A 12,013-nucleotide genomic window follows, 5' to 3' on the forward strand; every position below is an offset into this window, starting at 1 on the left:
ATAAAGCTTTATTTTTTGCTTCGTTTTTTATTTTTATTTTTTAAGAGGTTCATTAAAGGGGTTAACTAATGGGACAGTTTTATAGGGCGGGTCGTTACGGACGCGGCGATACCAAATATGTGTACTTTTATTGTTTTTTTTTTATTTTCAAAAAATGAAACCAAAGAATTAGATATAGACATATATATATATATATATATATATATATATATGTATTCTATGTGTATATATCTATTCTTTTGTTTCTTTATTAAAACTGTCAGTGTGAGTTTACTGTATAGCGCACTGAATTGCCGGCTTTGCTAAAAGACACCTGGTGCGTATTTCTCACAAGTCACATGTGTGGTCCGTGTGTAATGCGTATTTTTTGCGCACCCATAGACTTGCATTGGCGTACTACGGGCGTAGTACGCTGACAATCGCAGCATGCTGCGATTGGCACGGAGCGTAGAATACGGATGAGAAATATACGGCAGGTGCGAGGGACCCCATAGAGAATCATTTGTCCGTGTCTCATGCGTGCTTTTAGCGCCTCTCACTCGGCCGTATTCCTCGCCAGTGTGACCCCGGCCTTATAGTAAAGATCATCCTGAATAAGTAAAAAATGGAATACATAGTCTTTTCTTTTTAGGTTATTTTACTTGTGACCAACAGTTTATCTATTTTTCTCATTTAAAAACAATACTTGGCAACTCTCCCAGATTGTCTTGGAGACTCACCGAAAGAAGGGAGCCATCCCTGAAGATGTAGGCAAATTTACTAGGTATCAATAAAGCCTCATCAAACCTTCCCAAAACTAGGGCTTTTGTAGGTCTGTTATGTATTCCACCAGGATGATCCATCACTAGATGAATCACACATTCAAGGGTAAGGTAAAATAGAAGTCTGTGGATGCACAATGAGTGTATTGTGTCAAAATCTCAAAAACGGGGCTTGGTGGGCAAACTGTTTTTCTGTCAAGCATTTTCTGTCATCTGTGTCAGAAACTGCAACTGTAAAAATTGTCCTGTATGCATAAGGGATGAAAAAAGCTCTGACATCAGCTCACCGGGTATATGAAAATGTCTTGAATAAAGTGTGGTGCACAGAGGCCCCAGACCGGCTTCTGGGCAATGAAGACAGCAGAAAAAAATTAATGTGGTTCCAGCATCGGCAAAAAAAAATTAAAACACTACACTTATAAATGTTACTAAAACGAAGGCAAATCTAAAATCATAAACAAAAAGTGGTAAAAGAGAGACACTGGATCTATGCGTTTTGACCAATATCAGGACTAAGAGTGGTGAACTTGAAACGCGTAGACCCGGTGTCTCTCTTTTCCCTCTTTTTCATCATAATTTTAGATTTTCCCTTGTTTTTATAACATTAATAAACGTGATACTTTAATTTCACCCACCATTATTTTTGTGTATGCTGTTACCACATTCAGTTTTTCTGCTACATATAAAGGATCTTTGGATGAATGTAGAGGGGGAAGTAAACACCAGGCCTTCTATCCTCTGGGGCAAAACCCATCATGACAGTAAGGAGCCAGTTATATCTTTCCTACGGTCCCCGTTTTCTTCTATATATGGAACTATTTATTGCAAATATATGACACTATTTATTGCCAAACTGTGTTCATGGCAGAGGTGAATATAGGTTTTCTTGCACTCAGAGCAAAAACTCAGTTTGGCAGCCCCTTCTGTACACAGTTTAAGTAGTTCAACTAGTCATCATGTGACCTTACCAATAAAACCATTTTCTTTTTAACGGCCTTTGGCGACTTGATGGATGAACGATCTCTAGGAAGGTCGAAAACATGTGCAAGTCTAGATAGTTCCACCAGGGTGCTCTCTGCCATTATCTTGATAGTATCAAGCCATCGGGTTGCTGCTCTTCCTCTTCGCCTTGTTCCTTTTATTCTTCCGAGTAGACCATGATGTCCTTCTCCAATGATTGCTTCTCTTTGTATGATGTGTCCAAAGTAGGCAAGTTGTAGCTGGTTGATCCTTGCCCCATGGCAGTGATAACACCCTTTTCCAGCACCACATTTCGAAGGTGTTAATTCTTCTGCCGTAAACGTCCTTTATTTGTAATCCATTCAAAATCAGGTTCCCACATTATGAGAGGAAAATATGGCGCATTTCTGGAATACAAAATGCCCTCAGTCATAGTACTATGCATATTTTGCTGTTCATCACCAGCGGGATCTGGATGTGGAGACAATGGGAGTTGATAATGACCATAATCAGACTGCAGACTATAAGTAAACCTCAGTACTGATGAAACAGAGTCAAGGTCACAAATGTTTCCATCCAGGTGCCTTATAGGTGACATCTTTTCTGATTTGAAATTCTCTTTCTTTTCTTTTCCTTCTTTTCCATCCGCCATGATAATTTTTCACATCCACACCTCATCTCTGCAGACTTTTCTCTTTTCCGTTCCTCTGCAGCACATGGTGCCCTTAAAAATAGTGACATTATAATTGTCCTGAATAAAAATATCTGCTCCGCACTGTGTCCCTGAATAATTGCCCCTCACTGTGCTCCCTGCACAAAATCTTACCCTTCACACTATCCCTCTTGGTAAATGGTACCCACATTGTCTTGTCCTTTCCATACTGGGTCCCCTCTTCACACTGTCCTCTCACAGTGTCCTCCCTATTCTGCCCAGGCTCTATACTGTGCCTCCTTCTCACACTCCCCCCTCTGCATACTGTCCCCTCTATGCAGTGTCCTCACACTCATGCTGCCCCCTGTCTATACTACCCCCCACGTTATTCACAGCCCATACTTTTCTCTCACACATTTCTTCCTCCATACTTTGCCATTCCCTCCCATAATCACATACTGTCCCTTCACACTATTCCCCTCATACTGCCCCCTCACACTCCGCCCCTTAACTTTTTTTTCCCCATAATGTTCCCTCACATATTTCTCCCCCCCACACTGCCCCTCACTCTTTTTCATTCCAACATGCTGTCCCCTCATATTATTTCCCCTATACTATTCACCCATGCTATCCCCGCACACTATTCACCCATACTATCCCCTCACACTTTTCTCCCCCATACTATTCCCTCACACTCTCCTCTCAATCTGTTCACACTCTCCTCTCACACTTTTCATCACCCCCACTGTCTCCTCACTCTTTTTTATTTCTTCACTGTCCCCTCAATCACGTATGGTCCTCTCACACTATTTCCCCTTTAATATTGATCATTCACTATTATATTCCCATAGTGTCCCCTCACACTGTTCCCCCTAATACTATTTCATCCACCCTATACTGTCCCCTCTGACTTTTCTCCACCCCATACTGTCACTTCACAATTTTCTCCCACAATACTATCTTTTCACACTTCCTTCCATACTGTCACCACAAAATTTCCCTCATACTGTCTCCTCACACTATCCCCCATATACTGTCCGCTTACCTTACCGTTGCCCACTTTCTCATTGGAGCAGAAGTGAAGTCGGCAGCATGATCAGGAGACATGATCCCATTGCTGACATCATTCTGCCATGGCAGTGCCGATGTTCAGATGCAGCAACCTGGGAGAAAATTCAAACCCCCACATTAGGCTGCCCATTGGTGCCCCAAGCTAGTTGTGCCCAGGGCAAATGCCTCACCTGCCCGCCCCTCGTTATGCCTCTTAGACAATAAGAGCCTCTATGGCTCTATGATATGGAACCCGCCATGATATGGAACACAATAACACAGCTTTATAGTACAGATAGTTTACTGATATATTCTCTCCAAAAGTAAAAGATTAAACAACAAAATTATAAAAAAGAACAAATTAGAAATATTAATGGCGTCCATGCTAGAAGTCACAGAATGACTAGCACATTATTCCCTTTCCATTTATAAAAATTCATCTTTTATAAAATAACCTTAGTCCAAAATATGAAACACAATACAATCAAATACTGAAGGATAGTATGTGACTGTATTTTCACATTATAAGGCTATGTGCACACGTAGTTTTTTTGGTGTGCGGATTTTGGAGAGAAAACCACAGGTAAATCCGCAGGACAAAAGTCCTGCGGTTTATCTGCGGTTTTACACCTCATAATGGATGAGGTATAAAACTTGCAGTGTTTCTGCACCAAACAATTGACATTCTCCGGATTGTAAACCGCAGCAAAACCGCGCAGAAAAATCCGCAGCATGTGCACAGCGTTTTTTAATTTCCATAGGAAATAAAGGTACTATTCAACGCAGCAAAATCTGCTGCGGACCCGCACCTGCAGAAATGTTGCAGAACCGCAGCAGAATCTGCACCGTGTGCACCTACCCTAAGAGTAATCCAGAACTGATCATGACAAGTAGCTCACTTTCCAGCTTGCCAGCACTACACACATGCAAAGGCATAAATTGAAGCTTCTGTGTGCCAATATAAACCTCTATCAAGATACCCCCATCTTGGATGGACCATTTCCAAAAAGTCTTTGAGATCCAGCATGAAACTTTTTGAAGGACCCTACTCGCATCAGGTAAAATTTCAATGACAGTCTTTGAAGCACTTTTTCCGCAGCTAGGCCTGTGGTTCTTTACATCTTCTTACAATGGCATTTGTGGTTGTTCAAACCCTCTAATGTCGTTCATGATATAAAACAATTGTGGACTCAATGGTTTTGTTGTAAAGATTTTTCATATGATTCCAACTGTGACCAGAACCCTTCATTTGGTTCTATGGATGGTCGCACAGCTTTAACCATCTGAAAAAGAAGAGAAAATAGCTGCATATTTACTGTATATGAGATTTCTAAAGTGGCTGTCCCCTCATCTGATAAAAGTCTACAGTTACTTTGTGTGCAGACTTCTGAATCCTGACCGTGTGCAGTGTGCATCTGCATACTTCCGACTAAATGTGTCTGGCTTCTCTCAATACAAGTAAATTGAGAGAAGCCGAACATGTCTAAACTTCACGTGACCACATGTATGCAAATCGCATACTTGTGGTCAAGTGACAGTCTGCTCTTGCCGGCAGTACCAGTTAATCCTGACAGCGTGCACACCACCCAGTCTCAGGAATCAGAAGTCTGGGGTTATGTATATTGGGAATGATCTGCTGTACTAGATCCAGCCCATAGAAAAGTATGGCAATGATTTTAGTATACAGTATATATCTAAATACATATATGGTGTTGTGTGGAGTAAAACATTTGTCATTATCATTAATTAGATGAGTATGAAAGGGTATACTATCCTTAGGATCAGTATCAGATAGGGGGTCTGACAATAGGTACCTATAACAATCAGCTCTTTGCAGTTCTAGTGGTGGCTGGATAAAACAGCATATGCAGCCAGAACAGTACATTGTTAGTGGCTATTATTGGGCACTTCAGATTAGCTCCTATTCACTTGCATATAAGCTCTGATCTGATTGCATATAATTGGGCTTTGGGCATTCACAAGAGGATTTTTTTCCTCTAGACAATTGAAAAGGAGGTGGCTGTCATGATTAACACTGAACAGCATTGAGCAGCTTGCAGTGTTTTGTAGTATCTGCAAACTGCAGAAGAAAAGTGGAATACAAAATTTACTTAAAAAGAAATGTTTAATTCCACATAATATAAACAGTGCACTAAAAAAACAAAAATTGTATATACGGTAGCTTTTCACATAATTTAAGGGAATTAACTATGCATGCATTACCATTATTAAATTAAATAGGTTATAAATGGTCATTGAAAGTCATTGAAAGTCAAACTAATCTTCGTGGAATAGGATAATCTGATGTCAGGAAAATCAATAAGATCAGTAATAGTAATAAAATAGTGGACTCTCAACTCTTCACAGTTAAACATGAGCTTTCCCTACCTGGAAGGCGTCCTTAAGTGACATATTCTTGTGTTTTATTAGGTAGGCTATACAGATTGTGGCAGAACGACTTCGCCCATGTTTGCAGTAGACCAGGCACTTTCCATCATTTTTTATAGTGCTATCTATAAGCTCTACACACTGATCAAAATAATTAGAGATGTTTTGCAGTGGATGATCGAACACAGGGATACGCAGGGCGTGGATATCAAAGTCTGGAAACGGCTGCCTCCTGGAAACGTTGATACAGCAGGTCACGCCTTCTGAGATAAGAAGATCCTTTTTGCAGGCCGCTCTAGCATTGCTGATCATCAAGGAGTCTGTCACTTTAAAAAGCTCTGACATGTCTCAAGTTTTCTCCGGATCATGTATCAAGAAAATCTATATAATATAAATAAACTAATTAAAAGGTCATGATGAAAAACTACAAATTCTTCTTGATCCTGAGAATGCACCACTGACTTCAGCTATCTCCTGGCCAAGTATTCTGGGGATATTTTAAGATCCTGACTTCTGACAAGTGGTGTGATCTACAGAGAAGGCGCTACTTGATAAAAATAGACAGCAGGGTAGTGTGCACAAACCGCACAAAGCCATAGTGACGACTCAAAGTAAGAGTTTTTCACTTTGGGAAAATAGTAAAATAGTATTAAAATAAAGAGAGATAGGACCCACCTGTGTTGCAGTGCCGGTTCTCCATCGCTGCTTCAGTGTCTGTATTTGGGTTGCAGCAGTGACATCCGTGTACTCTCTGGGTGCAGTCCTTTGTGCAAATGGACCAAAAATTGCTTGGGTGAAAATGTCCTAAAGCATACTTCAGCTTCATGCTGACCACTTTCTCATGCTCCAGTGCATTGGTGCAACTCGCTCTCCTCTACAGGGTCCCATTATGGAACATGCTCGGGTGTAATCCGACTAATTTGGGCGTGCTCAGATAATATATTCGAGTTCCTGTGGCTTCATGTTTTGCGATGGTTAGACAATCCCTGCATGTGTTGCAGCTGTCTATCCGAGGACATGAAGCGATGGCCGGGGAAACCACCACAGTGCATGGAGACTACGGTACACAAGATGAGGTGAAACAACAAAGGGTAAATTTATTGAAAGCAAGGAATGAAGTGGAAGAGGAATGTGCAAACAGGGGTATGCAATGGGAAAAGATAATTTACAATAGTTCTATTCTTTAGCTCGGCCGTTAAATAGCACGGTGCTCCAACTATTACAGATCAATATAATTCAAACAGGCAAAACAACACAATGATCACAGGATGATGCTACTCTAACTGTAGCCTCCCTGGCCTCTGCTACACAGGCCGCACGGCTGCCGTCTTCTGCCTATTGAAGCCTACTCTAGGTCCTAACATGTGCACAAACAGGGTTAAATCTCACAGTAATGTTGGGGACTCCGTCCAGTCCCGGGGGCCCCCAGCAGTCCTGTACGATGGTGCGCACGTCTGTCTGGAAGATCTGTGAAACGTGGAATTCTCCTTGCTTGAGGATCCTGGAGATGCTCCTGGAAACTGTAGATTCCCTTCTGGGTCTCTTCATGGCTTCTCACAATAGCACAGGGCAGCCACCTTTGCTATCTCTGAAGAGTCTATGCAATCCCACAAGTTCTGTTAGTCTCAGGCTGTGCGTCCTCTTTTCACAGCTCCATGCACCGCAGCTCTCTACAGAAATCTCCAGCTCAGGACGCACACACAGGTTCAAACCCCTCCCCTCTCAGCCTTGGCAGCACATCACACAGTCTTTTGCAGGGGAGAGCAGGATGTACCATTACACCAACCAAGGGGGTGCTGTCTCTTAAAGTGGCAGCGTGTCTCTACTGTCCATAACAACACCACCCCCTTACAGACACCCAAGATACTCGGATAACACCCGAGCATGTGTAAGTAGATGGACCGGGACAGTGATACTTCTCTAGTGTCAGGGCTGGAACTATTGGAGCTGTCACCATTGTTGCCGGAGTAAGGACTTTGTGACCGGAGTCGACTTTGCATCTGACTGTAGGGGGTGGGTGAGATATAAAGGGGACAGAGCGCGCCAGAACAGGGTTATTGGCAGGAAGACAGTGTGCGCAGCAGGAGAAGGTTGACTCACTCTCCGCAGACCGTCACCAGGAAACAGGCCCATGCAGCGCCCTTCCAGCCCACGCACAGACAGAACGTGCATCATCAGAGACGACTATTCCACTCACCTTTGACGTTAAGGAGACAACCCGGTCCATACCGCTGTCTGCTGCCGTTGCGTGACTCAGTTTTAACATGCTAAGCTTTCACTCCTGCACTCAGTAGGTTTACAGAGGCGCAAACGACGACTCCTCAAGTAGTGCTTCACCCCGGGACCACAGGACTATGCCTAAAGAGGGCCGGATACATCGCTGCCTTCAGAAGACAGTGCTTCACCTTCTTCCGGGATCAAGTTAGAGACTTCACGTGTCACTTACGACGCCACCGTGGGATCTTCCAGCCTCCTCCATCCTGGAACAACAGACTGATAAGTTAACCCATATATTTTACGTATGCCCTGTCCTTGTAATTGTATTACACATTATTCTCCATTCTCCTATTTTCTCTCTCTCCCTGCGTGGAATATTCACTGTTATAAATACTTGATATAAAAACCCATTAACTCTTGCTCTGCCTCCTGCTCATCACTGCATCCCGCGTTCCTGCTGAATCTTACACATGCTTGGATAAAACATTATCTGAGCAAGTTCGCTCCTCACAAACTGAGACCATCCTGTGCCCCTATCGTTAACATGGGGGCGCATGGTCTAGCATATGCATGTGTTCGTATGCGTTTTCGTGCGCATGCGTTTTTTGTAGTGTGCGCCTAGGTGCGCCGGATGCAACCTATTGCATTTTTGGTCCGTCCGACACCTGTCTCAAAAAAACGCATGCACACGCTTGCGCACGGAATGCACAAAGAAAAATCACATTACACTCTATGGGAACGCAGGTGTGCTCATGGACATGCGCACGCCGGCGTTTAAAATCGCATGTGTTTTAAGTGTTAACATGGCTAGAAACTGGTTAAAACGCATGCGCATAAAAAAGCAAACGCATACAAAACGCATGATGTTTTTTGCATGCGATTCTATTGTGCACGAAGCACAGCGCTAAAAAACGCTAGTGTGAAACTAGCCTAACACTGACTTTTACGCTGGGCCAGAGACCCGTGAATCCATTTGCTCATCTCTAGTCCTAATCGTCCTGGATGCTGCAGACAGTCCCGGATTTGGGTCTACGCCCAGCAGTCTCGGGCATCTCCTGAATGTCCCTCACTGCCAGCGCTCCTCTAAATGTGTGCGGATTAGGGTATGGACAAAATTTGCAGAAATTTCTCTCTTTTTCTGTTCTTCGAAAGTTGGGAGGTTTGTCTTTGGAGGGGCACAGAGCTGGTACCCCGGACGTGTGCCCTACACCGAACACAGCGCTGCTTTCTTCTTCCCATATAGATAGGATGCAGATAGAAACGTAGTCGCCAGGTGGTGGACAAGGGTCTTTCATTTAACGCCACCTCATCATGTCAGGAGGTAACACATCCGCTACTTTCGGCTGGGCTCATATTAATACAACGCTCCCTGTTTAGCACTATGTTGGGGTTTCTCTGGGAATCCCCAAAACTGTATTCTGACAGGATCTCACACAAAGCCATGCACATGAATGATGCCGACAGTCACGGTGCGCGTGTCTGGCCTCCATGTTTTTGTCCATTCCTGAAGAAGACAAATATTTCATAGCGTCCACACAGCGTCCACATTGACTCATTTAGGTGCGTTGCTCCATCAAAATACGTTCTTTGTATAAACCCTGCCATAGTCCCTGCAGGAGAGGACTGTAGTGTGAGTATAGCCGTATCAGCACATAAGGTTGCCCAGGACATAGCACTGAAAATAGTGGCTGAGTAGTAACATCTGACAGAAACTAACTTTATTGGCCTTCACGGTGGCACTAGCCAGAGAAGTAAGCTCGGGCTCAGCACTGCGAAATGTCACAGTGTGAATAATTCTCTGTAGAAGCCGCATTAGCTGGAAGAGACTGGCAGTGGTGCCCTTATCAGACATGGCCGGACCGTGACCGTGACGTCACTGCTAAGCGACAGCATCCATGGTGACGGGCACATCTGGCGTCACCGGTATCTATGGGAACCGGGGGGACAACGAGCTAAGCTGCCGGTGAGTGGGAAAGTTCCTAGAAGTGACGGCTCATTGCGAATGAGGTAACTGTGCGACTCCATGTGTATGATAACAGGCAGTGGGCTGACACCTGGGGCTGAGGGGACATGCTGGGACTTGTAGTCTTATACCAGCAGGAGGATGTAAGATCACAGATCTGAAATAGCATCCTGACTCTCCTGCGATAGATATACTGTGTGTCTGCATGTACATTCTCTCTCTCTCTCTATATATATATGTGTACCCTGTATATGTCTGCACGCTCTGCATGTATCTACTATTTATATGTGTGTGTACACTGTATATATCTGTGCGCTCTGCGTGTATATATACTATACTAGCTATGAACCCGTTCTACGCCCGGGTGGCGAGCATTTTCATTGGTACATGATCTCCTATCCTGGTATGTATGGTCCCCTCACCCCCCTATCCTGGTATGCATGGTCCCCTCACCCTCCCAATCCTGGTATGCATGGTCCCCTCACCCCCCTATCCTGGTATGCATGGTCCCCTCACCCTCCCAATCCTGGTATGTATGGTCCCCTCACCCCCCTATCCTGGTATGCATGGTCCCCTCACCCTCCCAATCCTGGTATGCATGGTCCCCTCACCCCCTATCCTGGTATGCATGGTCCCCTCACCCCCCTATCTTGGTATGTATGGTCCCCTCACCCCCCTATCCTGGTATGCATGGTCCCCTCACCCTCCCAATCCTGGTATGCATGGTCCCCTCACCCCCTATCCTGGTATGCATGGTCCCCTCACCCCCCTATCTTGGTATGTATGGTCCCCTCACCCCCCTATCTTGGTATGTATGGTCCCCTCACCCCCCTATCCTGGTATGTATGGTCCCCTCACCCCCCTATCCTGGTATGCATGGTCCCCTCACCCTCCCAATCCTGGTATGCATGGTCCCCTCACCCCCCTATCCTGGTATGCATGGTCCCCTCACCCTCCCAATCCTGGTATGTATGGTCCCCTCACCCCCCTATCCTGGTATGCATGGTCCCCTCACCCTCCCAATCCTGGTATGCATGGTCCCCTCACCCTCCCAATCCTGGTATGCATGGTCCCCTCACCCCCCTATCCTGGTATGCATGGTCCCCTCACCCCCCTATCTTGGTATGTATGGTCCCCTCACCCCCCTATCCTGGTATGCATGGTCCCCTCACCCTCCCAATCCTGGTATGCATGGTCCCCTCACCCCCTATCCTGGTATGCATGGTCCCCTCACCCCCCTATCTTGGTATGTATGGTCCCCTCACCCCCCTATCCTGGTATGTATGGTCCCCTCACCCCCCTATCCTGGTATGCATGGTCCCCTCACCCTCCCAATCCTGGTATGCATGGTCCCCTCACCCCCCTATCCTGGTATGTATGGTCCCCTCACCCCCCTATCCTGGTATGTATGGTCCCCTCACCCCCCTATCCTGGTATGCATGGTCCCCTCACCCTCCCAATCCTGGTATGCATGGTCCCCTCACCCTCCCAATCCTGGTATGCATGGTCCCCTCACCCTCCCAATCCTGGTATGCATGGTCCCCTCACCCCCCTATCCTGGTATGCATGGTCCCCTCACCCTCCCAATCCTGGGATGCATGGTCCCCTCACCCCCCTCTTGCCTGGTATGCATGGTCCCCTCACCCTCCCAATCCTGGTATGCATGGTCCTCTCACCCCCCCTATCCTGGTATGCATGATCCCCTCACCCCCCTTGCCTGGTATGCATGGTCCCCTCACCCCCCATTTCCTGGTATGCATGGCCCCCTCACCCCCCTTTCCTGGTATACATGGCCCCCTCACCCCCCCTTTCCTGGTATGCATGGCCCCCTCACCCCTCCTTTCCTGGTATGCATGGTCCCCTCACCCCCCCTTTCCTGGTATGCATAGTCCCCCTCACCCCTCCTTTCCTGGTATGCATGGTCCCCTCACCCCCCCCTTTCCTGGTATGCATGGTCCCCTCTCCCCCCCAATCCTGGTATGTATGATCCCCTCACCCCCCAATCCTGGTATGCATGGTCCT

General features: G+C 45.8%; 1 protein-coding gene across 3 annotated transcripts in view; it reads left to right on the plus strand.

Moving 5' to 3' along the window:
* The first annotated feature begins 9,957 nt into the window (after positions 1–9,957).
* Positions 9,958–12,013, plus strand: part of ANKMY1 (ankyrin repeat and MYND domain containing 1) — a 112,428-nt gene continuing 110,372 nt past the window's right edge. For all 3 annotated transcript variants that reach the window (XM_073581284.1, XM_073581286.1, XM_073581285.1), the window contains exon 1: positions 9,958–10,035. The gene's annotated coding sequence lies outside the window, so the exon portion shown is untranslated. The remainder of the gene's footprint in view (positions 10,036–12,013) is intronic.

The sequence above is a fragment of the Dendrobates tinctorius genome, unplaced genomic scaffold (genome assembly GCF_039654945.1).
Source record: "Dendrobates tinctorius isolate UK_male_01 unplaced genomic scaffold, ASM3965494v1 ptg000069l, whole genome shotgun sequence".
NCBI classification, from domain to species: domain Eukaryota; kingdom Metazoa; phylum Chordata; class Amphibia; order Anura; family Dendrobatidae; genus Dendrobates; species Dendrobates tinctorius.